General features: G+C 42.4%; 1 protein-coding gene across 2 annotated transcripts in view; it reads left to right on the top strand.

Annotated features, from left to right (window-relative positions):
• CDH11 (cadherin 11) overlaps window positions 1-22,955 on the top strand; it is a 143,609-nt gene that overhangs the window by 74,799 nt on the left and 45,855 nt on the right. The window lies entirely within an intron of this gene.

The raw sequence follows: 22,955 nt of genomic DNA, 5'->3' as shown, positions 1-22,955 counted from the left end.
GATGGCAATACATGAAGCTATACAATTCCAACTATCCAGGTGTTTCCAAATGAGAGGCTATATAGACAGAGGTTGGCAGTGATTGATGGAATCCAGGTCACAGCCAGGTTTTTACGGCAGGTACATGCAGTTTTATGCTGGAGGGTCGGCTTCCTCTGGAGCTAGCATGAGTATCAGCTTGCGAAGGTTGCAACAGGCAGCACACCCCCTGCCCTGCCCCGGGCTCTGCTGGCCCACAGGCTGGTTACCATGCACAGGGTGCTCCTCTTTGCAAAAGGGCGGCGCCTGTGAAACTGGCCCCCAGAATACAGAAGAAACATGGTGCATGGGGCACAAGTGGTGTCATAGAAAGGGTCAGCCAACCAGGGTTGGAATTTCAGTTCTGCCTCTGTCTAAGCTGTGTGGCTTTGAACAGAACTATTCTCACGAGCTCATGGGATTATCTTTGTTTTCTTTTTTTTAATGAAACAGGAAACAGTGACTGTCTTGACTATCTCACAGGGTTGAGGAAGGACTTGCATGCCTTAAATTGTGAAATTATACTTGTCCTCCTCTTTCCCCAGTTCAATGTAGCCCCACAGATAGGAGGAGGAGCCATGGAGTTTCCCTGTGTACATCTTTTCAGCTTCCTTGTGAGCTAGCTATGTGTTTTCAGCCAAGCGATTTAACCCCATGAAGCTTCAGCTTTCTCATCTGTTAAATGGGTATATTAGTTTCCAGGTGTTGCTGTAACAGCTACCACAAACTTAGTGGCTTAAAACAACACAGCTTAATTATTTTATAGTTTTGGATACTAGAAGTCCAAAATGGGTGCTGTGGGCTAAAATCAGGTTGCAGGTAGGGCTGTGTTCCTTCTGGAGGTCCTAGAGGGGAATCTGTTTTCTTGTCTTTTTCAGATTCTAGGGACTTCTTGCATTCCTTGACTCGTGGCCTCTTCCTCTATCTTCAAAGCTCATCACTCCATCCTCAGCGTCTCATCCTATCATCTCTATTTCCGTCCCTCCTGCCTCTCTCTTATAACGACCCTTGTGATTACACTGAGTGCACCTGGATCATCTGCCCATTTCAAGACCTTTAATTTAACCACATCTGTAAAGTCTTTGCCATACATGCTAACACATTCACAGGTCCTTGGAATTTGTATGCAGACATGTTTGGGAAGGGGGCATTATTCTTACTCATAGGATTGTTGCAAGGATCAAATGAGATAATGCGTGTAAAATACCTAGCACAGTTCCCAGCACATAGTAATAATTCAATAAATGTTTATTCTCTTCCTTAAAATTACTGATAATGACATTTTCTTGCATACCTCCAGGAGATAGCCAGGAATGACCACAGTTGTAATTCCCACAGCTCTGCACACTGGCAGGAATAGCGTTCCTGTTTGGCAGTAGCTGGAAGTTTCCACTCATCTTAGCCCTGGAAGGAAGCCGGTCTGCAGAGAGAGTTTTGTCTGAATAGTGCCCCCTCTGGTAGTGTTAGCTTAGCCAACTTTTGCCTCTTTTCTGAGCCTTAGCTTTCTTATTTGTAAACTGAGGTAAGGGAGAGGGGCCTGACTCTGGGGTTCATAGTTCTGCTGAAAATCTATGAACTATAATCATTGATCACAGGTGAATCAAAAAATGTGCAAGTTGATGTTAAGGTATGTTTACTAGCTTCTCTGGGAAAACTGCCTATTGCAAAATAACAACAGTGGAAACAACTCTCACCCTGTCTAGCCATCCACGAGCCTTCATAAGAGTTCTTAACTGTGGGTGTTTCCGGCTCAGGCTAGGCTGTGCGATGACATATACAGGAGGCTGGCCCTGGGCACTTTCTGTAACGAGTGGATCTGCAGACAAGTGAGAATTTGATCTCAGGCTTCAAGCTTAAGGTGGGGGCTGAATTCTTCTGTTTAGAAGATAGCTCCTTCATGGATCAACTATTGAAGAAGAAAAAGGTGGAAAGGGGAAGAATCCTACTATGTGGCAGACACGTGTGGGGTGCTGTCTTCACATCATTTAATTCCCACCACTTTGCCCTGTGCAGGGGGCATTTTCTCTCCATTTTTCAAATGAGAAAACAGAGTCTAAGAAAGATTGAATAATTCACCTGATGCCTCACAGCTGGTAAGTGGCACGAGAAGAGGGAAATTAAATTAATACTTCAAATCCAAAATGGAGCTTCTCAGCTCTAACAGCAGGCCCTGTTAAAACCAGCCTGAGCTATCAGGTTTTCTCTCCATGTCAGGGTACACGTCGAGGCTACTCGGTCAGCCCTTGAGTATCTCCACTCTCTCGTTAATGGACAGAAACCCAAGGCCACAGTACATTTTGTTTCAGCATTTTTTTTTCACCCAAAGTCCTTGCAAAAAAATCTCCGTCTGCCCTGCCTTCTTCTTTTCAGCCCTCTGTGTTCCGTCTCAAATCCCTCTTTTCTGAGGTATTTTGGCAGAGTTGAGTGATGGATGTTCGCAGACAGATTGAGACTTACGCATTCCGGTAATCCCTCACCTTCAGAGTTAACCTCCCTTTGGGAACTGGACGCTACTGGCACCATCTTCACTGATGGTATCTGTGGAACAATTTTGGGGTCTGTGTTTTGAATCATTTTAGAAATGGCATGAGCACTGTCTTGGGAGAATGTTGGAAACTCGTCAAAGTTACGCAGAGACAAGATGGGTGCAGAACGTGAGACCATGCCACTTAATGTGGTTGTGGTGAGCTGTGACGTGTGGCTCTAATGAGATGGATCTGCTTTTTTTTGTGACTCAGAAGCTTCTCCATCGGGACATTTGGATGCATGCATTCAGATGTTTGCACAAAATCAATCTCTTTAATTGCAAACCACAGTCCCTACAGAGGAGGAACATGGCAGGCCCCTTACAAGCAGGTGCAGTATCAGCTCCAGTGCCTCTAAGAGTCCCGAGCATAATGAAGCCAGGCCTTGAATCAAGTACACATTGCATTTCTGACGTGTGCAAGCCACAGTGAAAGTCAAGAGGCTCGAGGGGTGGAGAAAAAATACTCAAACATCATAGAATTGTTTTCTCTATGAGAAAGGCTGCACTAATTGGGCAGTCCTCCTTAAAGCCACGTTGCTAAAAGTGAAATCTCTAAGATCAGATGGTCAGGGGTCACACTAGCTGTGTGACCTTGGGTGAGTTACTTAAGCTTTCAGACCTTCACTTTCTTCATTGATAAAGTGGGGATAACAGTAGTAAAAACTCATAGGGCTGTGTGCTGATTAACAAAATAAAGCATGCAGAGTGCTCAGCATGGTATTCAGCATGGAATAAGCACCCAGTAATTGTGAGCCACCATCATCATAGGCTACTGTTAGTCAGCTGTGTGTCCTTCTGGATGAGCAGCATCCACTGAAGGTCAAATTGGGGCTGATTTTGGAGCTGTCCCCTCCCAAATGGAAACCATGTTCCCCCTCAGAGAAGTTCTTGCCTTTCTTGGGGTAGAATTTTCAGCCTCAGCTCTGCTCTCAGATAGCAGCCTTCATCTTCCCTAGTACCTGTGAACATTAGAGAGGATAACTTATTCCTTCCTCCTCCATCAATAAAATGAGGATGATAATAACCCTTACCTTGGTCGGCCGATGTGTAAAATGAGCTTATGTTTGTGAAAGCCCTTTGTAAATTACAAAGTGCTATAACGTATGAATTATTATTGTGATTGCTCCACTCCAGACATTTCATAAACAATGCAGAAAATTAAGGGTATTCAAAAAGCATTTATGCCTTTTTAAGTATGTAGCTATAAACTATCAGCAGATGGGTTTGATAATACAGTCTTCAATCTGATTTACATATGAGGAACTGCCCACCGAGAGTGACTTTCTAGCAGAGACAATGCAGCCCATGCCAGCAGGCAATGGAGCATAATGGTCAGCTGTGACAGCTCTGTGGTTCCACTGGGTTTGAATACCAGCTACTGATGTGCTTTGTGACTTTGCCCTGAGTTACCAAAGGTCTTTGGAACCTCACTTCCCTCGTTTGTAAAATAGAGATGGTAATACCTGCCTCACTGAGTTGCTGTGAAGAGTAAATAAGATAATCATCACAAAGCCCTGGACACATTGCCTAGTGCAGGGGACGTGGACACCTCTTGATTGCAGCCCTGTTGCCCCTCTGATTGACAGGTGTTCTCTCTTGCCCTTAGGCCCCTCATTGAAATGCTAATCAAGGTTAGAGCCCATGCCATCACCTGGGCTCCCAGCAGCCTCACTGAGGTCACTGCCACCCCAGCTCAGCAGTCCACCTCCCAGTGCCTCACTCGCCCTGCTGACCTTCAGGCCTCCAACGTCACTTTCAGCAGGGCCTGGTCTTTGCAGATTTCAACCCCGCCTCTTGTTAAATTCCACCTCCCACACCACTTGTGTGTGGGCAGTGGGGTGGGAGGTGGAATGGAGTGGAAGATCACCTATTAAAGCCAGTGTGAACAGCCTGAATTCCTGGCCATGCTCTTCTGATGTTGAGGGCTTACCTGGACTCCAAGGATCCTCCGTTACCAGCCAACTCCATTTAGATGTCCAGACACAGCCATGTCCACCCTGCTTCAATGACAGACCAGAGAAATGTAAAATCGACCTCAAAGCCATGAAGTTCTAGGGGCTGAGGTTTTAATGCTGATGATAGTAACAGTAGTATTTATCAAGCACTTACTACATGCCACACACAGTGTCGAGCACGCCACAAGAATTATCTCTTTTAATCCTCACAACAAGCCGAGGAGAAACGTGCTACACTGTATGTGCTGTACCCCATTTTTCAGATGAGGCCACCTGATGAGGAAGAGCGGAGGTCGGCTTTGAACCCAGGGCTCAGGGCTGCTGCAGTACCCACTACCTCACAAGGGCAAACGTCCTGGGGGGAGGGGGACAGGGAGGAACTGACAAATCACAATGGGCTGTTCTCCAGCCCAGCTCAGTCTGTGCTCTGCCATTCCCCATCTGCGTTAGTGTCCTGGGGCTGCCATAGTAACAACCACCACAAACTGGGTGGCTGAAACCATACAAATTTATTTTCTCACAGTTGCAGGCCGGAAGTCCGAAATCAAGGTGTTGGCAGAGTTGGCTTCTTCTGATGGCTGTGAGGGAGAATCTGTGCCAAGCCTTCCTCCTAACTTCTGGTAGCCTCAGGCGTTCCTTGGCTTATAGATGTGTCCCCCTGTGTCCAAATTTCCCCTTTTAATAAGGACAGCAGTCATATTGGACTAAAGTCTACCTTAATGACTTCATCTTCACTTGATCTTCTGCAAAGACCCTATTTCCAAACAAAGTCTCCTTCACAGACACTGGGAGTTAGAACTTCAACATCTTTTTAGGAGGCACGATTCAAGCCATAATACCATCCACGCTCATTTCTAGGATTACCACATTAGACATGAATGTGTCCAGTGTAAGCCTTTTTCTCACACACTCCTTCAACAAATATTCATTGAATGCCTCCCATGTGCTCAGTATCATGCTCACTACTGGAGATAAGATGATGAACAAAACACATACGATCCCCATCGTCATGGAGCATTGATGATGCACTTTTAGAGAATTTCAATCACTAGACCCTCACAGTACTACAGCTAAAGCTTTTATCAGTAATTCCAAATGGCTCATCTAGGGCACAAGTGAATATATCTTCTTTATTCTCAGTAAATCTAAAGAGAGAATAACTGGGGGCCGGCCCGGTGGCGCAAGCAGTTAAGTGCGCGTGCTCCGGCTGCCCGGTGTTTGCCAGTTTGGATCCCGCACGCGCACCCAGACAGCACTTGTTAAGCCATGCTGTGGCGGCGTCCCATATAAAGTAGAGGAAGATGGGCATGGATGTTAGCCCAGAGCCAGTCTTCTTCAGCAAAAAAGAGGAGGATTGGCATTGGATGTTAGCTCAGGGCTGGTCTTCCTCACAAAAAAAAAAAAAGAGAGAGACTAACTGGAGACAAATATTAATATTTGATTAACTTTATTTGCATATGCAGATCTCGAGTTCATCCATTGCTTTGCAAAGTGGCGTGTGATTTCTTAAAGTCCACTTGTATTTTTTCCTAGTGTACTGGTGGGGTATCATAATAGGCCTCCCAGACCAAGCCCTGCAAGTAGGGTGATTTTAACCAGGTTGTGCCACTTATTAGATGGAAGAATGATTAGCCTGTGCTCTGTTTAATTAAGCTTCACTTAATGGGCAAACATTTTCTTATACGGGCTTCCTGTCACCTCATCAGTTATTTAAGGCAGTTCATTTCACAGCAGGGGGAAAAAAAGAGAAAGGAAAAAAATTTCTCATTTGCTCAAACTCGATTGGTCTGGGGAAAAGCGTGGCTGTCTAGAAGACATCTAATTGCCACTGTGATCATGTGCTTGTTCTCTGTTTAGTCCTAGGCTTCTTATTGAAACGCTAATCAGGGTTAGGTCTCACCTCTTGATGAATGATTTTGTAAAAACTTGATATTCCTCAGCTTAGATAGGAATGTCTGCATGCAAGTATAATGCCACTCTGAGTGAATGGGAAGATAACTAACGCCCTTAATTTTGCAAAGATGACTGTGATTTGGTACATACAGTATGGATCAGGGGAAATCAGAATGAAATTAATTTCTTTCTTTGCAAAGGCACCACCTCTGTTATATCATGAACCACTTTTCTTTAGCTGTTTTTGCTATGGATTTAGAGAACGCTTGGCACGTGTATGTAGGCTAATTTCCTGTAGCTGGGGTCAAATTTAGGTTATACCATTTTTCTGATGTCAGAACTTGGGGAACTTAAGTTCTCTAACTCTCATTTCATTTGTCAAGTAGGAATAATTGTCCCTACCTCATCTGACTGTAAGAAGTAAGTGTCATTCATACTTCCAGCTCAAGGTCTAACCCTGAAAGTAGGCAATACAATATTACTTCCCTGTCCCTTTATTCTCTGCCCTCTCCCCAACCCACCAACCCTGGAAGCTGGGTCCGAGGTGGTTGGTTTTTGTTGTATTTTTTCCCCCCTACAGTCACACACTCATCCTAAATCTGAGTCTTAGGCACTCTGCTGCGTCTAAGTTCCAAGGGCATAACGCATCCAGGTGGAAAATGAGTAACTGAAGCAGACATCCATTTATTTTGACTGAGGGACACCAAAATTATGGACATTTGGCTATCTCTGCATGGTCAAGCGACTTGCTACTGACTTCCCATCTTTGGGTGCCGCACTATAGTTACGAATCCAATCATTTTCTTCACCTGCGCTAGCCAAAGAGTAAAAGTTATTATAATTCTTATTTATTATTTGTGTGTGTGTGATCTACCACTTGCCTACTTTTCCTGCTTCATGCACGTTTCCTCTTTCTCAAGCAGTCCCTGTGCTTTCACAGTCCCAAATTCTATCATTACCTGCACACAGAATCTAATTTCATGTCTTAAATGTTTGCCTCTGCTGTTCCCTCTGCCTGGAATGCTGTTCCTACCCTTGAACACCTGGTTCTTTCATATACTTCAAGACTTAATTCAGGTTTATCAAGTGGGTCTTCCCTCACCAACCACATCCTTGTACCCTGGTTTCTGTGAGTCTCCTTGGAGCTCTCTCAGCTCCCTGACCCCATCAAAGCACATTTTACATCATATTTACCATTTTCTGGGCTGCCTCCCAGCCTGTCACCACTATCATGAGACTCTCAGTGGTTTGAGGACCATGAAAGCATCTTCGTGTTATTGTCTCTGCTTAGCTCAACACCGGTTCCCAGCTTAGGCTCAGGGCATGTTTGGTGAATGCATTTTCATTATTTTTTTGTGTATGTGTGTGAAAAAAAACACCCATGAGTCCTGTGTTCAGAAATAACCTTGGACATTGCCTACTAATCCAGTGTGGTGCATGCTCCTAATGTAAATGATCCTGACTCCACCACTTGGGTATTAATTGTTTTCTGAGAACCAGAGTCAACTCAGCGATGAAAGAGAACATTATTCCTAATTCCTCAATCAATTAGCACTATAGATAATCCTTTCATCCTTAGGCCTTTTACATTGTAGGTCACCTATCAATATCCAAGGGCTGACTCTTCCTTCTCCAGGGAAATCAAAGATTCTTCCTCGGTTTTCTCTGATGTCTGCTACATTGATGTTAAAAGTTTGCAAAATTTGGACGTTTCCCCAAATGTGATATCTTCTGCCCAAATATGTGCTTCTGTGGGGACTAGGCAAAGATATTTAAAGACAAAATGATTCTGAGATTTAGGATAAAAATAACTTGAAGCTTGAAGATTGGCTTACCTAGTCTAGTTCTTTATTTTTACAGATGAGTTTCCACTTTGTCAGACAAAATACAAGACTTCCGGTTAAATTTGAATTTCAGATAAACAGCAAATAATTGTTTAAGTATGTGTGTCCCCCAAAATTGTATGGGACATACTCATACTAAAAACAATTGTTGTTTATCTGAAATTCAAATTTCATTAGGTATCCTGTATTTTTATTTGCTAAATCTAGCACCCCGAGTTCCCAAGTTAATGACTTGCCTATTATGATTTGATAGGCTTGATATCAGAGGCATGATAGGGTTGAAATATTATGCAGGCTTTCTGAGTTCCAAACCAGTATTCATTCCTAAATCATATGATTAGGAGTGGAAATTTTTCTACTCTAGCACAAAGTACTTTTTGCAAGTTTGTGATGACTGTTCCTAGAAACCTGCCCCATCTTACTTAGCAAAGCAAGAGTTGGTTTAACATGGGACACAACTGAAGAGAAATGAGCCATACTGAGACAGTTTCATTGAGGATAATTGCAACATAGTACTGTCTATTCAGCACACCACAAGCCTGACTGTAAATGCCAGGTGAGCTCCCATTGAGGCTAGATCCTCTCTTAAAAAATGCTGTAGTTTTTTGTTGTGTCGGGCATTGAAAAAGTAACAAAAGGAACTGTTTTGAGGATAACCAAAGCAACACACGCAAGAGAATAAGGGCAAAATTTACTCTGAAGCTATCCATTTAGCCATTATACATGATGTCTGGTTGTCTCCAATATAAACTTTCAATTCTCCATGCTCACTAAGGAACTGATTTAAAATTCTTTAACCAGTTATAAGTGAAAGAATTGTCACTATTCTGCTGTAATCTAAATTCTCCTCTTTATCATACTTTCTTGTTCCAAGATGGCTTCATTGGAAAAAAAAATTCACATCTTTGTATTAAGGTCTTTATTATCCTTTGCAGGAAAAAAATGTATCTTTTCTCATTTATCTGCTCAAATTTTAATCTCAGCGCCAAATCTGTGACTTGTAATTATCTGAAGGAGCTGTTGCTTCTTTTAAATATGTTCAACAAAATGTCTGCTTGTTTTTTCTTATGACCCCAGGAACATCTTCTCTGGATTTTGATTTGGATACCATTGGTATTTCACTCTGAGTTTTCTCAAAGTGAAGCCTCCATCCCCTCCTCATGTCAAGAAACCTATACTCTGCTCACTTTATAGTAACATCACTTTTCAATTAGGATCCAGTCTGAAAAGTTGTTCCCTCTTTTGTGTGGAAACTTGGTTGCCAGGACACATCGTGTGTAACACTTAACCCTTTCCTCCTCAGCAGGAAGTCGGTAATGGTTACCCAAGCGCTGAGGGCTGGGCATCTGTTGAAGAGGATGTGCAAGCTAGTGAAATACTGACAGAGGACAAGGATTTAAATTATGTAGCAGTTGAGGGTTCAGTTCACTCTCTGCAGGGTAAAGCAGGATTTAGCAGCACCTTGAAAGACTCAGCCATAGGGCCTCCTGGGACATTTCAGCTGCAGAGTGGGGAAGAGAAGGAAGGTAAGGCATGGACAGGACATGTGTGTGTGTCTGTGTGGGGGGGGAGGATAAAGGGGGTTAGTATAGCTACAACAACTCTAAAGCAGTAGAAACTATTAAGATCCCAGAGTTCTTGCTCTGGATTGGTCTAAAGAGTGTCCATCTGCGGGAGGACCACAGTCACCACCAGACATGCGTAGATACAGACAAGAGGCAGCATCATTTACTGTCTCCTCTACCTAGAGAGAAATGGGACCCCACGCAGTAGGTAAAAATGCCAGAGGCAGGGGTAGACCCCAGGGAGAAAAACCTGGCAAGGGCTAGGTGGAACCTCAGAGCCCTCAGCAGTCCAGCTGGGCTTCTCCTGGGAAACACAGCATAAACTAGTGCTGTGCGGAGCATGGCTTCATAGTGGGGATGAGGAGGAGGCTACAGTGCCATCCTTCCATTTCTACCTTTCAAAATTCTATCCATCTTCTTCCAGACATAGGTCTTATCTCCTTTGTGAAGTGGCTATGCCATCTTGAGTATATCTTGACCTCTCTTAAGGTTTAAGCCTTTGCTTGATATAGCCCAGTCCATAAGGGGGCATACCTGAGTGCCTACTATGTGTCAGGCACTGTGCTATGTGTTTTTCACACATTCTTTATAACCTTTCCCTCCAGCATCTTCAGGATTTTCTATTATTGCCTCCATTGTCCTGATAAGGAAACGATGGCCTGGGGCACTTCACATTCAGAGCATTCAGTTGAGTTCACATAGCTGGTTAGCACTGGAAATGGGATTTGAAGCCACAGACAGCACATTTGGCAGCTCTTGCCTTCCACCTTTGACGTTGAACTTCCCTGTAATTCTTCTCTGAAGGTCTCAGTTTTTCCTTCTAGGAGGGCTCAGAACTCAGCTAGATCTTATTCCACATAGCAACCACTTAAGAGATATTTGTGGAGATTAGGATTTCTGCAATAATTCAATACTATGAATTTAGTGAAACATTCTTTACCATCAAGAAACTCATAGGTTACTGGAATTTATAGAAAGTGAGTATTTTACCCAAGGGTCTTGCATGCTTCAAATCAGACATCGCCAGTTCCTTCAATATTTCCTTGGAGGAATTGCCCCGATCCTTCCCCAGATGTTCTCCAGCCTCCTCAGCTCTTCCAAATAGTCCTTGAGTGAATGCATCATGCTTTTCAAACCTCTCCTCCATAACATTTTCCACGTGAGAACAACATTTTGCTCTACATCCTTCACCGCCTCAGCCTCTAAAGAAGGTGTAATAAAATGCAAGTGGAGCACAGAACTGTAGGAAGGCAGGCAGACAATAAATAGCTTCTAACAAAAGGAAGCAGCCCCACGTGAGATAGCTCTGTGAGGTCTCACGAGCTGATCACTGTCAAAAAGATTAGGTGTGTCGCTCATGGAAGGAGGAATTATGTGGTGGTAGAGGCAAGTCCCACACATCAGTGTTTCATCTGGCGGCATTAAGGTGAGGCCCAGGATTATTCTCTGACAGGAAGAGCAAGTGTTACCCAGCCATTGCTCACACCACTGGTCACTTCAATACCCACACTGCAAAGGAGATTCAATCCTGTTTTCAACAGCAAATGGAAAGAAGTTTGCCAAGATGGCCTCCTGGAACTCGTCTGGTCAGAAGCACCCATGCCATCTCATGTGACAGGTACCTGGCTTTGTCTACACTCCACACGATTGCTCCATTCTCATGCCATATCAAGGAAAATTGAAAGACCCATGGTCTCTGCAGAGGGACTTCTGGCCTGTATCTCTAGTGAGCCTGGGGCCCTAATATATTTTCACAGCTTTTCTTGTTGGAATCAGCCATCCCCCCTTCTCCTCAACACACACACCATCCCTTAGCCAAGTAGCTAGAGTGGAGGTCAGCTCACAAGTCACCACTACCGAATCCCTTTAGGTCTGGTGGCAAACAAAAAAGATGCCCATGTACACGAAAGGAGCCCATTTGCAGCATCTGGCAGATTTTATATCCCTATCAGAGAAAGGAATGAAATCCCGTTTCCTTTCTGTCATAATACCAGGTCATTTACATTTATCTACAACTCACACTACTAAAGGTTAAAAGCCAAAGCTTTTAAAATTACCCAAAGAAATGTAAGTTGCGACTGCTGTCAGCATTTCATCATCCTTCTCCTCACCTGGGCAGCCGACATTATGCTTTTACGAAGAGGTTCCCGATCCATTATCTCATTCGACCCTCGAATTAACTTGGGAGCCAGGGAGGTCAGGCATCATTCGTCCTCTTTTTTCATAAGAGAAAATAGATTCAGAGAGGTGAAGTGAGTTGTCAGTTGTCAGTGGTCCCACAGTTTCCTGAGCCGGGGCCTCCACCCTAAACCTGGAGATTATGGGCACTGAAGCAGGAATTTACTAACCTGCTGCTAGCCTGAGACAGCAAGTCTGTTTGGTATCAAGATCTCAAGAGTGGTTTCTTTTTCCCTTTCTTTATTTTTTTTAATGCAGCTGAACTACTTTTCAAAGAAGCATTTTATTGGATCTAGCTACAGATTCTTTGTCCCTCTTCATTGAACAGACGTTTTATTCCTCAGATGAAGATGTTTTAGTGCCTGAGACCAACACTGACTAATATAACTTTCTTCCATGATTGAAATGACCTTTGAGCACTTGAAATGGGACTAGCACATTGAGGAAGTAAATTTTCCATTTTATTTAATTTTAAATAATTTAAATTTAAAAAGTCACACATGTCTAGGTTGCTACCACATTGGATAGTGTAACTCGAGTCTGGTGGTTCTCAACCTTGAATGTACATTGGACCACTAGAAACTTAAAAAGTAATGATTCCTGGTTTTCATTGATTTTAGTTGGTTTGGGATAAATCCTAAGCAATGGGATTTTTAAGGCTCTCCAGTTAATTCTAATTTGCAGTCAAGTTCTAGAGATATTGGTCTAAATTTTAAGCTCCATGAGGGATAGAGGCCGAGTCAGCTGTATATATCGTTGTACCCAGTGACAAGGAATTCATTGTGGAGTTAGCTATATTCCCAAATATTAAGGAACCTCATATATCCTGGGGAAGAGGAAGACAAAATCAGGGGCAAAGACTGTTAAAAGTGTCCTTATTAATTGTTTAAAAGGACAATGTGATCCAAAGGAGTGGAAATGGTCACTTCTACCTGGGGGAAGGGGAGGGAGATGAGGTCTCTTTGAGGTAATCATTCTGGTAATGAATTATAAATAAGGTATATTTTTTTCCAGAAATGCATTTGTAGCAAGAGATGTTTCTGCCAGGCAAGTCAAAACTCACATCTGTAATTCACAATAGGATTAACCTGGGATTATGAAAAATCTAATTAAGTGAACTATATTATCTGAGAGCCACAAAAGATACTTAACGTTGCCTTTGAAAGTCTTGCCTGTCTGAGAGTGCTCGGCAAATGCTTCAGAAAATGCTCTGCACGCGTACAAGGCACTTGGCTAGTTTGCTGTATCCCATTACTTTTCCTTTATGCTTAACTTTTTTAAAAAATGCCATTACTTTTGATAAATGACGTTAATACATTTGAAAAGAAAGAATTGGGCTTCAAAGATTGGATTATTTGAAACCACAATGAGATCATTATGAGGCTATTGTTGGTGTCTGCTTTCTAAAAATAAGGGGGGAAAATCCTCTGTAGTATAGGTAGACATACAAAAAAAGCCATTTAAAAATGTGGCAGAGTTTAGTCTACTCTTAGCATGAGAGCGTGGTTTGCGGGGAGGTACATTAGAAAGAGACCTCCAGAACAGCCCACCCACACTCTGATAAAAAGCAAGCTTCCGATAATTGGAAGCAGCTTGACTTTCTGCATTCCTCACTCCTGTTCGGTGGCTGATTAAGCTGGACGGATGTACGTGGACCGCAGTGGATTGGGGTCACACAGCCTGGACGTCTCAGAAATCTAAAGGCTCTCGGCAGTGGTGATTTGAGGCCCTCTCTCCACTCGATTTAGTAATTATTTCAAAAAAACTGCATCATACCCTTGTCAGTTATTAAGGCCACCTTGGGATAATTCCTCCTCTTATTGTTTATACTTTAAAAAACAAAACAGACTTTGTGGAAAATGGTTCTCTGCAGGATGTCAGATTCCAGCGAGAATATGCAGATTGTTTTCCTCTTCTAGTTCTCCGCTGACAGTCTTTAGAGAGCTCCTGGACTGTTATTTATGGATGTCTTTTCCCTTATAGGACCTGGACTGGCTGTTTCCATAGAAATAGTTTGAAAGGGAGGACCACTGTCAAGCCTCCCCCTTCGTTTTTCCTCTATAGAATGAGGAGTTTAGGTTTTGTTCACTTTGTCTTTTATTTTGCGTGAGTTATTTATCATCTCTGTATCTGTTTTCCCATTTGTCTTTTGAAGGACTAACAATGGAAGGGCTAAGCTAGGGTTTCATCCAGTTCTGAGATTCTAGTATTGAATAATGCAACAAAATATCCAAACTTGAAACAGAAATGGTAACATTGATAATACCTACTCTTGGAAGAATTTGGGAACCTAAGTCTACTCTGAATGTTCCACTTGAGCATAAGTCCGTTGGCTTCACAAGCTTGACGTGTGTAAAACCAGACTCACGCTCTCTATTCCCAGACGAGCCCCTTCTCCTGTTGAGGCCAGGAGCAGCTCTCCCATCTTCTCACTCTCCTCTGTCTGCAATCTCATCCTCTGTCTTTCTCAGACTGTCCAGTTCCCAAGGCCCTCTGCATCTGCATGATTTCTAGAACAGCCGCTTTTCCTCCACCTGAGGCTTGTGTTTCTAGGTCAGAGCCATATTGCCTCTCACCTGAACTCTTGCAATGACTCCAGGCAGTCTTCCTTGAGTACACGCCCTCTTCTCGCAAGATACTCTAGAATCCTCTACTTCTGTGCCGCCCTAGATGGTAGCCACTAGCCACATATGGCTATTGAGCTCTTGAAATGTGGCAAGTCCAAACTGAGATATGCCATAAGTTTAAGATGTCCGGGTTTTGAAGACTTAGGCCAAAAAAAAAGCAAAATATGTCAATAATTCATATATTGATTACGTATTGAAATGATACAATTTGGGGCATACTGGTTTAAATAAAATATATTATTAAAAATAATGTCACCCATTTTTTAAACTTTTTAAAAATGTGGCATCTAGAAAATTTAAAATTATACATGTAAGAGGCTGGCTCCATGGCATAGCAGTTAAGTGCGCGTGCTCAGTTGCTGGCGGCCGGGATTCAGATCCCAGTCGCACACCAACGCACCACTTGTCAGGCCATGCTGTGGCAGCATACCATATAAAGTAGAGGAAGATGGGCATGGATGTTAGCCCAGGGCCAGTCTTCCTCAGCTAAAAGAGGAGGATTGGCATGGATGTTAGCTCAGGGCTGATCTTCCTCACTGAAAAAAAAAAAAATTATACATGTGACATATTTCTATTGGACAACACTGATCTACTTTATCTTGTCCCTCATATATTTGTATCATTGCATTTAGCAATCCCTGTTATAAGTTATTTTGTTTATCTCCTCTTAATGGACAGCCTCATGGAGCTCTTTGTAAGGCTTGCACCTTATTGCATGTTGTATTGCATGTTGTGGGTTTATATTGTATCTTATATCAGTGTACCCAGGACTGATAGTACATATTTATGTATTCTTGTTGAAGGAATAAAACTCCTAATTTATCCTCTTGATCACTCACTGTGTGCCAGGCTATGTCAAGTACTAAACAACGTTCTTTCCGTGCATGATCTCATTTTATTTTAGCATTCTTTCTTTAAGGCTGGTCCTAGTATTTTTCACATTTTCAACACTGCAGCGTGGAGCTTCACAGAGGTAGAGTCTTATACCTAGTGAGTAGTAACGCTTGAGCTCTAACCCTCTAACCCCAGCTGACTCCTGAGCCTGTGCTCTCGACCATTTTATCAGAACTGCCATTTTTCACGTCAGTTTCTTCTGCATACCTCTGACCACTTACACTCCATCAAGCTCCTGACCAGAGTCCTTAATGGATTCCCATTGTCCATCAGGTGAAGTCCTGCTTCCTAATTCTGGGATTCAAGACCTGTCACCTTAGCAGGCTCTGCATTGCCTAGCCAGAGGATACTGTTCCCATTATATCCAATATAAGAGGGGCCTCTTGGAGTTGTGCATGGAACAGTCCTGCCAGCTGAGATTCGGACCTTCTAAATGAGATGAAACCTCCATCCAGAGAAGGCTGCCCTGTCTCAGCACAGCACAGCCTCACGGTAGACGTGGAAGACCCCTACTAGACTATTGCCCACCTCCTATTTTATAGAAGGAGAAACTTAGTCCTAGAGGAGGAAGTATTTCTTCTAAGATTACACAACTGTTCAGTGGCAGAACCTTTGCTAGGACACAAGTGTCTTCACTTCTGTTGTAGAGATCTCCCTGTTGCCTCAGCGTTCCTTGGAAATTCAGAAAAGAAGGTGTTTTCTACATCTGAACAAATGGTCTCCACAGCTATGGTACATCACTCTTGCAGAATAAAAAGCACCTTTTTCCTCTTGGTTATTATAGTTTACTAGGTTTGCTGTTTAATGATAAAAGAAAGCAATCAAGTTAACTCATGTACAGGGGTCTTATTGTCATCCGATGCATAGGGCATTGCAAATGGCATAGAAATTCAGGAACAGAAGATGGGTAGGGCTGGGACCCATGGAGAGAGCAGCTGGTGGGCAGTCCTTGACTTCTAAGATCTTCAGAGAACAGGGCCATGCGTTCTGCCCTTTACGCCACTCAGGGACAGAGGCCATATTTCTTTCTGTCTGGTTTCTAACTGGCTTGCTCGTAACCTTACTTCGCTGAAGCGTTGGCCATAGGATGTCACTTTGTGGCTGCTCCATCCCCCAGGTGCCTCATTACCTTTCTGTTTCAGCTCCCTCACTAACTAGCAAATGGTTCCTGTTTTCCTTCATTCAAATTCACAGGTGACTCTGATTTACCCAGCTTATCATGTTGAGCCAGGTTACACAGGTTGAACAATCAGTGGTCAGTTTGTGGTTTGGTTATCATTGGACTAGATAGGATTCAATCAGCCATGTTCAAGGTGAGAGGGGAAGCTCCAGGTGTTGGAGGTTGTGGATATAGATGTTTGGAAGAGGCTAGAGTGGGCAAGTACAGGAGGGCAGGCATGATATGTTACAAATTATCTGCAGACATGTGGTCACCGATTCCTCTGTGTTCTTGCACACAGTCCTGTTTGCAGTGATCACATCATACCATTATTCATCTGCTAAGACAACTGTCTCGCCATTGTTTGAGTACGTGCACAGAACAGAGATGCATTGCAGCCTATGTATCCCCAAGGTCCAACCCAGCCAGGCACTGTGAAAAGTTATTGCTCAACGAAGGAGTGGCAAGTAAAGAAAGCTTTATAGATGTTTACTGCTCTGAAACAAAGGGAGATTTACATATAGGGCTTTGATGCCACAAATGACGCTACATTATGTTGAGCATCTGTCATTGCCATTTTTGCTCTAATCTTCCTTCAGGTATTTTAGCTCATGCAAAAGAAAAATTGAAAATAAAAGCTCTCTGTTTCCACACATTCATATAGAGTGTTTATTCATAGTCTGAGGTGACACTGCTGACAACGTTATTTTCTGTATGTGTTGATATATTTTATTCATCTTAATGATTAACATTTAAAAAATATTACAGTGAGAAAAAAACTAGCTTAAGATTGAGTAGAGCACAAATAATAAGTTCTAAATTGCACACATTGTATTTAATCATCTTATCATTTGAAGATGATTTAATTATTTGAAGAGATAAATAAATAATCACTGAATGATTCTGCGTGTTTGGGGTCTGGGGACTTAAGTCAGATTCCTATACTTTGTGGCCATGAGAGCCTAAGAATAAAGGGTAATGGTACATACTTAAAAATAAATGAAATTCACATCTAAGAAAGATTATTTTCAATATCAAATACAATTTTGGAGTTGAGATGATCCTTGGAGGTGGATCAGGCAGCCTCCTTGTATTGAAGATGAGGAACGTGGACCCCCAGAGTTCAGGAGCCTCGTGAAGCCAAAGCATGGGGTTTGCAGTCACATAAACTTGAAATTGAATTGCAGCCTTGCCAGTGATTCAGGGTGTACCCTTGGGTGATTTACTCAACCACTCTGAGCCTCGGTTTCCTCATAGATAAAATCCGAGTGATTTTTACATACAGTTGGGATGATGTGTACCAGCACTAGAAGAATCAAGTACCTGGTCAACGATCATCCCTACTATCATTGCCTAATTTTCTGTAGCCTGTAAGTGATGGAACCAGGATTTGAACCCAGGTCTGCCCAACGCCAGGCAGTGAGTGATCTTTTCACTTCCAAAGCTGACACTCCTGTGGTTCTCTATTTCTCTAGGAGCAGAGACACAAACCTATATTGGAGCAGTTTTAAAATTTCCACTTGCCCTAGAGAACATCATGGCCATTGATAGGTAGCCCTGTTTGCTGAATACTCTAACATCTGAATTTGGTATTAGAAAGTGGAGTAACATATACAACGACTCTTTTGCAGTCTCTGCTGTGTATTTTGCACCCTAGAAGAAGTGATTATTACCCCAAGCTTATGCTTTGCTCTAAGTATAGAAATCAGAGAAGAAGAAATGTGATTTGAGAGTTATTTTAATACTTCCTTTCCCCATTCTATGTGATTTCCACAGACGTGGCATAATTCCTGTTATATGATTTGAAACTAGACACCAGCTCAGTGCCGAGTGATGAGATCTGAACGGGGAATAAAATATGCTTGAATTAATTTGCGTAATGGAACCCGATTGGTTACAAAGCTGTGTTTGTTGAAGTGGAGAGCAGAGGCCCTGAGCTCGGCGACAAGGGGGCATTGCAGAATGTGCATGTGCAGAATGGAGTTTTGAGTTCTGGTGTGGGCCTCGGTAATATTCTTAATGTAATGATAACCTGTCTTTAACTGTAAATTAGCTCCCTGGAAATGAAAAGAACAGGTCAGCCTGTCTGATCCTTCCAGCTCTGTGGGGAGTAGAAAGCTGAAAAACCAAAGCCGCTTGCTTTCTGCTAAGCGCTTTCGTCTTCCTTTCTCTACCCGATAACAATTTCCAGCAGGAGTCCAAATATACTTAAACACCCGTATACGTCATTTTCTTTTACAGAGACAAAAGCAGGCACAGCGAGAGAGTTTTATGCTCAAGGCGCAGTAGCTTATGACGGGCTATCTGCTCTTGAGATAGAGGGGCGAGCCTTCCACTTAGAGCTGGTGGTTTTGCAAATCCATTTTCCTGTCATGTTATTACTCCTGTGACTTTCAACAACATTTATTTTTCCTTCCAAGCAATATGCTCCCATCATAAAATAAAGTCTTCCTGTATGTTTTAGTGGAACCCTAATGCTTAGACCTCCTGGTATATTACTAGAAAGTACTTTCATAGAAGGATTGTTGAAGAACAATCTAAAACCAATTAGAGCATTGATATATTTCCCTAATTATTACCAATGTCAAGGTCTTCTTTGGAAGGTGGTCGCCTATTAATTTTCATGTGTGATTCCTGCAAACTCTCTACCATTGAATACATCAGCCAGATCTCTAAATTTTAGAAGCATTTAAAAAAAAATAATCTCCCCAAACACGTCTTTCTTAACCTATACCTGTAGAAGTTTTGAAATGGGTTTTAAAAATAAAAAGCAAAAGTTAACTTTTGTGTAGTGTGCTGTTTAATGTTTAAGGATCTGGTTGGACTGTGTTGTTGATGGACTGATGTAATTACCTCCTGTTCGTCTTCACTTTGGTCATTGCTACAAAATACCTTACCTTCCTCTTTCTGGTTTAGTTTTAATATTTTAGTCACAATATTACTCCCCCCGCCCCGCCCACTGCCACCAAAACTTAAATTATTATCACCATAAAACTACTGTGTGTATATCGGGACGTGTGTCTCTATTTGATCTGCAGCCTTCACATAGAGGGGCATCGGGTTATAGGGGACACCAATGCAGATCTTGGAACCAAACATCCAAAGTTCATATCCCAGCTCCTCCACTTGCTGGCTCTGTAACCATGGGCAAGTTATTTAATCTTGCTGTGCCTCAGACTACTTACCTGTAAAATGGGAATAACAATACTACTACTTTGTAGGGTTATTGTGAAAATTTATGACTCAACTCATTGAAAACACTTAGAAGAGAGTTAGGCAGGTAATAACACTGGACAAATGTTAGCTATTATTAATATTTTCATCATAGTGATATTATTAATATACACCAAGTTCTAATAGTGGTTTACTTTAGGTGGCTTCTAGGTTACTGTTTTTATCACAGTGTCCATATCATTTCTTTATGAACTTCAGACACATACACATGACAAGAGTTGGTATTGTTCACTGGTTAAGAATATAGACTTGGGAGCCAGATGTCATGAGTTCAAATTCCAGCTCTGCTATTTATCAACAGCATAACCTTGTACAAGTTGCTTAATTTATATGGGCCTCAGTTTCCCCATCCTTTAAAATAAGAATATTCATAGAACCTATTCATATGTTTGTTATAGAACTTAATAGATGGGTTACTATTTGTAAAGTTTTATAAGAATGGCTAGAAAAAGCTTTTGCTAAGTAAATTTTCATTCTGAAGTTGAATAAATAAAAAAAATCATGTCTTTAAATTCATCTTAGCATACCTGAGATTAATCATGAAAATAAATTTATATATTACATAATCATATATGCACTTACAAATAATGGGTCCAATGAATTACTTTTAAAAACAAGTTGTTTTGTTATTCTTTCCAACAGAAGAAAATAGATAATTTCATCTTTTCAACAAAGGGTTTATTGTTTATTGGTCATGTGGAAATTTTTAAATTCATTAGTATCAAGCTAGTATTTTTTTATAAAGGAAAAAAATAGTTGTCATCTAATTTCAACACTTCTGGTGTCAAAAATAATTGTGCTTTACAGCAAAATGGCAGCCAGAAGAAAGAGGTGTAGAAATATCAACTTTAATTAAACTCTTTCTTTCAAATACACTTCACAGTTTATATGCAAGAATAATTTATCACTGTATGAATGAACACTTAATACTTGGCGTGGTGTAAAATGGGCAGGGATCTTGTTGCACCATATGCTCTTTCCTTGTTATTTCTTCTTCTTGAGATTCCGTGGTGGCAACGTCAAGTTTGAATGTGAAGTATGTGGGTCAAATCAGACATTTGACTTTTATTGATGGCCTGCTTTGAAGAGCCCAGCCACTGGACATATAATTTTGAATAAGATCTAATCCCAACCATTAAGAGGCATCCAGTCTAGTCAGGAGATGGTGTATGAATCAGAAGAAATACCCCACCATCTCTCACCATACCTCCAACCATGAATATGAAGCTAGAAGTCACTTGTAGACAATGTCACCCTGTGGCTTCATATTACAGAGAAGGAGGCAGAGCCACCGAGAGGGAAACTGATGTGGTGCCATGCTAAGCTAACGGCAGATTCTCGACCCTATCCTCAGCTTCCTGACTTAAGCCCCAGGATCCTCCTCTTGCTTCACAATGCCTCATTTTAGGATCTAACCCTCCTGGGTTCCTCTCTGTGCTCCTTCCTCACAATCAGTTTGGCTTGCAAGAAACAGCATTTGATGTATTATTAATATGCCTGAGCCTGAGGGTGAAGCTGTTAAATGATGATGCTGCCTTTTTAATCTTCCTCTCTCTTCCACACAGCCCTTTCCATATCCCGACGTATCTGTCTACAGCAAGTATTAAACTCCCCATGCCTTGAAAAGAGACTAACAGAATACATCATAGAGTAGTATTGGGGCAGTGATGGACACCGGAAATTAACTGCACGTCTGTGGCCTCCCCAGATACCATTGTGCCACATTACAAAGGAAGCAGAAAGGCTTGGGTTAGTAAAGTGAAAGACCATCAGAAATGAAGGGGTTCTGTACCAACAAATTAGAATTCCACCAATTCCCTTATTTTCTAGACTACTAAGGCCAGATGGCTACAGTATCCCCAGGTAACTCTTATTCCTCAGTTCCTCTCGTAGAGAAAGCGCTTCACCACTCTCTTCTGGGCATCTCCATCTGCAAGGCAAGAGCACCTCCTTCTGCTGAGTGAGATTCTGCAGGCTTGGATTGTGGCAGTGTAGGACGAGAGGGAGAGAGCCAGTGTGTGCCTACTGCCCACTCTGCGTTCAGCCCTATACGTGCAGCAATTCTTGCCATCCCTGCTGTTCAGATGAGGCCATGGAGGCTCAGAGTGCCTGACTGACGTGCCCAAGGTCACCCATATTGTAAGATTTAGAAGTGGTATTCCAATCCAGGTCTATCTGATCTCCAAATCTAGGTACATTCCACCCTGCCAAGATCCATGCTTTCTCCTTCCTATTCCCCTCTTCCCCCCAACACTTCATCCAAACCAGATAGCTAAGAAATGGATGATGGTTTTCATTCCTACAATGTTCAGAACACTCACCAATTTCATTTAGACCCACCAGTGCTGAAATGAAGTGTCATCCTCGATATTAATGTGTGATCCTCCATGCCCAACAATTCTCTGCAATTCCCTCATGTTGGTGGTGGGCGTGGTAATGAGGATCATCTGATTCTGGGAGCCAGGGCTCCGATTGAAGTCTGGGTGGCACCCCAGGGGGAGAGGATGATTTTCCAGATGAAAATGTGAGGTGCTAAGAGAGGGAAACAGCAACAGAAGCTCTTTGGGGAGAATTAAGTTTCTAGCACCAGAAAGACTAAGTCCAGTGAGGAAGTGCAAGAACCTGAGGCAGGAGTTAAGGACTAGAGAGAAAAGCCAGAGTGATGGAGAGAGGCCCGGAGTGACTGTAGATCAGAAATCTGTAAAGTGTGTGGAAAGGTGGTAGCTGCTCATCCTTACTATTGATGAGTAGCTGAGTCATGGGTGGATACAGGAACAACAAGACCTTTGAACTAGTTGGTAGCACATGCTGTTTTATTTTGCTTCTCCTGGTTGGAGAGAGTTTGTAAAGTATCCTTTGTAAGACTTCCAGATTAAGGTAGGATCTTTGGCTTCTTGAGTAGACCTTTGACCGAACAAGAGCAAATCTTGAGACAAAAATTGACACTATAGCCTTCACTGATCCGGCAATGAGAACTTGACCCATTATTTCACTGCTAAATGTTTTAGTGACCACCAGTGATTTCTCAGGATCTACCAGGACCTTCTTTCTCTAGCGGGGT

This window comes from Diceros bicornis, chromosome 32, assembly GCF_020826845.1.
Source record: "Diceros bicornis minor isolate mBicDic1 chromosome 32, mDicBic1.mat.cur, whole genome shotgun sequence".
NCBI lineage: Eukaryota > Metazoa > Chordata > Mammalia > Perissodactyla > Rhinocerotidae > Diceros > Diceros bicornis.
This window is presented reverse-complemented; position numbering and strand designations above follow the sequence as displayed.